The sequence below is a fragment of the Mixophyes fleayi genome, chromosome 1 (genome assembly GCF_038048845.1).
Source record: "Mixophyes fleayi isolate aMixFle1 chromosome 1, aMixFle1.hap1, whole genome shotgun sequence".
NCBI lineage: Eukaryota > Metazoa > Chordata > Amphibia > Anura > Limnodynastidae > Mixophyes > Mixophyes fleayi.
This window is the reverse complement of record NC_134402.1, coordinates 85,092,227-85,097,226: the sequence shown is the minus strand read 5'-3', so window position 1 is coordinate 85,097,226 and position 5,000 is coordinate 85,092,227. Positions and strand designations below refer to the sequence as shown.

Here is a 5,000-nt window from a genome sequence, read left to right as displayed (position 1 = left end):
TATATAGCTGAAATTGTAACACATAATTGAATATCCTTATACAACTAAAAGGGGAGACAGGGGGCACCTGGATTTGAACCAGGGACCTCTCAATCTGCAGTCAAATGCTCTACCACTGAGCTATACCCCCAGAAGGTATTTACTCCTGACTTACTAGTGCACATTTTTATTCTTACGGGTGAATCAGCTGTGTTTGTACACTAACATCTCTCTATTGTATTAGCTGGAATATTTTCTTTTGACCATTGAACCAAAAAAGCATGTGCAGTACATGTTCTACATGTATTCTACTACTGACCTACCATTACAAGGGGATTTCACACTTATCTTCATTCACATCTCCTAAATATTACTTTTCACCTCTCTGTTTCATTATGGTAGCAAAATACTCACAATTCCAGTCCTTTAAAAGTAATTTGCTTCTGAGTGAGACATTGTACCTGACATATAAATTCAGCCTCAAAATCTATAATATTTATACTTAAAAGTTAATAATAACAATAATAATTATGGGTAACTTCCCTTCTCTTTTCCTATTTTACTATATTAAACAACCAAGAATAATGTTACGACTGATCACAACTTCATGAAAAGAGCCACTGATTCTTATTGGAGGTACACCTGCAAATCTCACTTCTTGGCATGAAGTTAAGAAATAAACTTATTAAGCATTTAAACCTGCCATAGACACTGTACTATCAGGAATGAACATTACAATGTATAAATACTTGTATTTTGTACTTTTCCTTGAGTTGCCTATATAGCTGAAATTGTAACACATAATTGAATATCCTTATACAACTAAAAGGGGCGACAGGGGGCACCCGGATTTGAACCAGGGACCTCTCGATCTGCAGTCGAATGCTCTACCACTGAGCTATACCCCCAGAAGGCATTTACTGCTGACTTACTAGTGCACATTTTTATTCTTACGGGTGAAACAGCTGTGTTTGTACACTAACATCTCTCTATTGTATTAGCTGGAATATTTTCTTTTGTCCATTGAACCATAATTGCATGTGCAGTTTATGTTCTACATGTATTCTACTACTGACCTACCATTACAAGGGGATTTCACACTTATCTTCATTCACATCTCCTAAATATTACTTTTCACCTCTCTGTTTCATTATGGTAGCAAAATACTCACAATTCCAGTCCTTTAAAAGTAATTTGCTTCTGAGTGAGACATTGTACCTGACATATAAATTCAGCCTCAAAATCTATAATATTTATACTTAAAAGTTAATAATAACAATAATAATTATAGGTAACTTCCCTTCTCTTTTCCTATTTTACTATATTAAACAACCAAGAATAATGTTACGACTGATCACAACTTCATGAAAAGAGCCACTGATTCTTATTGGAGGTACACCTGCAAATCTCACTTCTTGGCATGAAGTTAAGAAATAAACTTATTAAGCATTTAAACCTGCCATAGACACTGTACTATCAGGAATGAACATTACAACGTATAAGTACTTGTATTTTGTACTTTTCCTTGAGTTGCCTATATAGCTGAAATTGTAACACATAATTGAATATCCTTATACAACTAAAAGGGGAGACAGGGGGCACCCGGATTTGAACCAGGGACCTCTCGATCTGCAGTCGAATGCTCTACCACTGAGCTATACCCCCAGAAGGCATTTACTGCTGACTTACTAGTGCACATTTTTATTCTTACGGGTGAAACAGCTGTGTTTGTACACTAACATCTCTCTATTGTATTAGCTGGAATATTTTCTTTTGTCCATTGAACCATAATTGCATGTGCAGTTTATGTTCTACATGTATTCTACTACTGACCTACCATTACAAGGGGATTTCACACTTATCTTCATTCACATCTCCTAAATATTACTTTTCACCTCTCTGTTTCATTATGGTAGCAAAATACTCACAAGTCCAGTCCTTTAAAAGTAATTTGCTTCTGAGTGAGACATTGTACCTGACATATAAATTCAGCCTCAAAATCTATAATATTTATACTTAAAAGTTAATAATAACAATAATAATTATAGGTAACTTCCCTTCTCTTTTCCTATTTTACTATATTAAACAACCAAGAATAATGTTACGACTGATCACAACTTCATGAAAAGAGCCACTGATTCTTATTGGAGGTACACCTGCAAATCTCACTTCTTGGCATGAAGTTAAGAAATAAACTTATTAAGCATTTAAACCTGCCATAGACACTGTACTATCAGGAATGAACATTACAACGTATAAGTACTTGTATTTTGTACTTTTCCTTGAGTTGCCTATATAGCTGAAATTGTAACACATAATTGAATATCCTTATACAACTAAAAGGGGAGACAGGGGGCACCTGGATTTGAACCAGGGACCTCTCGATCTGCAGTCGAATGCTCTACCACTGAGCTATACCCCCAGAAGGTATTTACTCCTGACTTACTAGTGCACATTTTTATTCTTACGGGTGAATCAGCTGTGTTTGTACACTAACATCTCTCTATTGTATTAGCTGGAATATTTTCTTTTGACCATTGAACCAAAAAAGCATGTGCAGTACATGTTCTACATGTATTCTACTACTGACCTACCATTACAAGGGGATTTCACACTTATCTTCATTCACATCTCCTAAATATTACTTTTCACCTCTCTGTTTCATTATGGTAGCAAAATACTCACAAGTCCAGTCCTTTAAAAGTAATTTGCTTCTGAGTGAGACATTGTACCTGACATATAAATTCAGCCTCAAAATCTATAATATTTATACTTAAAAGTTAATAATAACAATAATAATTATGGGTAACTTCCCTTCTCTTTTCCTATTTTACTATATTAAACAACCAAGAATAATGTTACGACTGATCACAACTTCATGAAAAGAGCCACTGATTCTTATTGGAGGTACACCTGCAAATCTCACTTCTTGGCATGAAGTTAAGAAATAAACTTATTAAGCATTTAAACCTGCCATAGACACTGTACTATCAGGAATGAACATTACAATGTATAAATACTTGTATTTTGTACTTTTCCTTGAGTTGCCTATATAGCTGAAATTGTAACACATAATTGAATATCCTTATACAACTAAAAGGGGCGACAGGGGGCACCCGGATTTGAACCAGGGACCTCTCGATCTGCAGTCGAATGCTCTACCACTGAGCTATACCCCCAGAAGGCATTTACTGCTGACTTACTAGTGCACATTTTTATTCTTACGGGTGAAACAGCTGTGTTTGTACACTAACATCTCTCTATTGTATTAGCTGGAACATTTTCTTTTGTCCATTGAACCATAATTGCATGTGCAGTTTATGTTCTACATGTATTCTACTACTGACCTACCATTACAAGGGGATTTCACACTTATCTTCATTCACATCTCCTAAATATTACTTTTCACCTCTCTGTTTCATTATGGTAGCAAAATACTCACAAGTCCAGTCCTTTAAAAGTAATTTGCTTCTGAGTGAGACATTGTACCTGACATATAAATTCAGCCTCAAAATCTATAATATTTATACTTAAAAGTTAATAATAACAATAATAATTATGGGTAACTTCCCTTCTCTTTTCCTATTTTACTATATTAAACAACCAAGAATAATGTTACGACTGATCACAACTTCATGAAAAGAGCCACTGATTCTTATTGGAGGTACACCTGCAAAGCTCACTTCTTGGCATGAAGTTAAGAAATAAACTTATTAAGCATTTAAACCTGCCATAGACACTGTACTATCAGGAATGAACATTACAACGTATAAGTACTTGTATTTTGTACTTTTCCTTGAGTTGCCTATATAGCTGAAATTGTAACACATAATTGAATATCCTTATACAACTAAAAGGGGAGACAGGGGGCACCTGGATTTGAACCAGGGACCTCTCAATCTGCAGTTAAATGCTCTACCACTGAGCTATACCCCCAGAAGGTATTTACTCCTGACTTACTAGTGCACATTTTTATTCTTACGGGTGAATCAGCTGTGTTTGTACACTAACATCTCTCTATTGTATTAGCTGGAATATTTTCTTTTGACCATTGAACCAAAAAAGCATGTGCAGTACATGTTCTACATGTATTCTACTACTGACCTACCATTACAAGGGGATTTCACACTTATCTTCATTCACATCTCCTAAATATTACTTTTCACCTCTCTGTTTCATTATGGTAGCAAAATACTCACAAGTCCAGTCCTTTAAAAGTAATTTGCTTCTGAGTGAGACATTGTACCTGACATATAAATTCAGCCTCAAAATCTATAATATTTATACTTAAAAGTTAATAATAACAATAATAATTATGGGTAACTTCCCTTCTCTTTTCCTATTTCACTATATTAAACAACCAAGAATAATGTTACGACTGATCACAACTTCATGAAAAGAGCCACTGATTCTCATTGGAGGTACACCTGCAAATCTCACTTCTTGGCATGAAGTTAAGAAATAAACTTATTAAGCATTTAAACCTGCCATAGACACTGTACTATCAGGAATGAACATTATAACGTATAAGTACTTGTATTTTGTACTTTTCCTTGAGTTGCCTATATAGCTGAAATTGTAACACATAATTGAATATCCTTATACAACTAAAAGAGGAGACAAGGGGCACCCGGATTTTAACCAGGGCCCTCTCGATCTGCAGTTGAATGCTCTACCACTGAGCTATACCCCCAGAAGGCATTTACTGCTGACTTACTAGTGCACATTTTTATTCTTATGGTTGATTAAGCTGCGTTTGTACACTAACATCTCTCTATTGTATTAGCTGGAATATTTTATTTTGTCCATTGAACCATAATTGCATGTGCAGTATATGTTCTACATGTATTCTACTACTGACCTACCATTACAAGGGGATTTCACACTTATCTTCATTCACATCTCCTAAATATTACTTTTCACCTCTCTGTTTCATTATGGTAGCAAAATACTCACAAGTCCAGTCCTTTAAAAGTAATTTGCTTCTGAGTGAGACATTGTACCTGACATATAAATTCAGC

The 5,000-nt window shown here is 34.9% G+C and overlaps 5 non-coding genes across 5 annotated transcripts; all 5 read right to left on the bottom strand.

Annotated features, from left to right (window-relative positions):
* Nucleotides 1-58: 58 nt before the first annotated feature.
* Nucleotides 59-130, bottom strand: TRNAC-GCA (transfer RNA cysteine (anticodon GCA)). Its single transcript has one exon. It is a non-coding gene; the product is annotated as a tRNA-Cys (tRNA).
* A 685-nt stretch (nucleotides 131-815) lies between these two features.
* Nucleotides 816-887, bottom strand: TRNAC-GCA (transfer RNA cysteine (anticodon GCA)). Its single transcript has one exon. It is a non-coding gene; the product is annotated as a tRNA-Cys (tRNA).
* A 685-nt stretch (nucleotides 888-1,572) lies between these two features.
* TRNAC-GCA (transfer RNA cysteine (anticodon GCA)) lies at nucleotides 1,573-1,644 on the bottom strand. Its single transcript has one exon. It is a non-coding gene; the product is annotated as a tRNA-Cys (tRNA).
* A 685-nt stretch (nucleotides 1,645-2,329) lies between these two features.
* On the bottom strand, nucleotides 2,330-2,401 carry TRNAC-GCA (transfer RNA cysteine (anticodon GCA)). The gene has a single exon. It is a non-coding gene; the product is annotated as a tRNA-Cys (tRNA).
* A 685-nt stretch (nucleotides 2,402-3,086) lies between these two features.
* On the bottom strand, nucleotides 3,087-3,158 carry TRNAC-GCA (transfer RNA cysteine (anticodon GCA)). Its single transcript has one exon. It is a non-coding gene; the product is annotated as a tRNA-Cys (tRNA).
* Nucleotides 3,159-5,000: the final 1,842 nt, after the last annotated feature.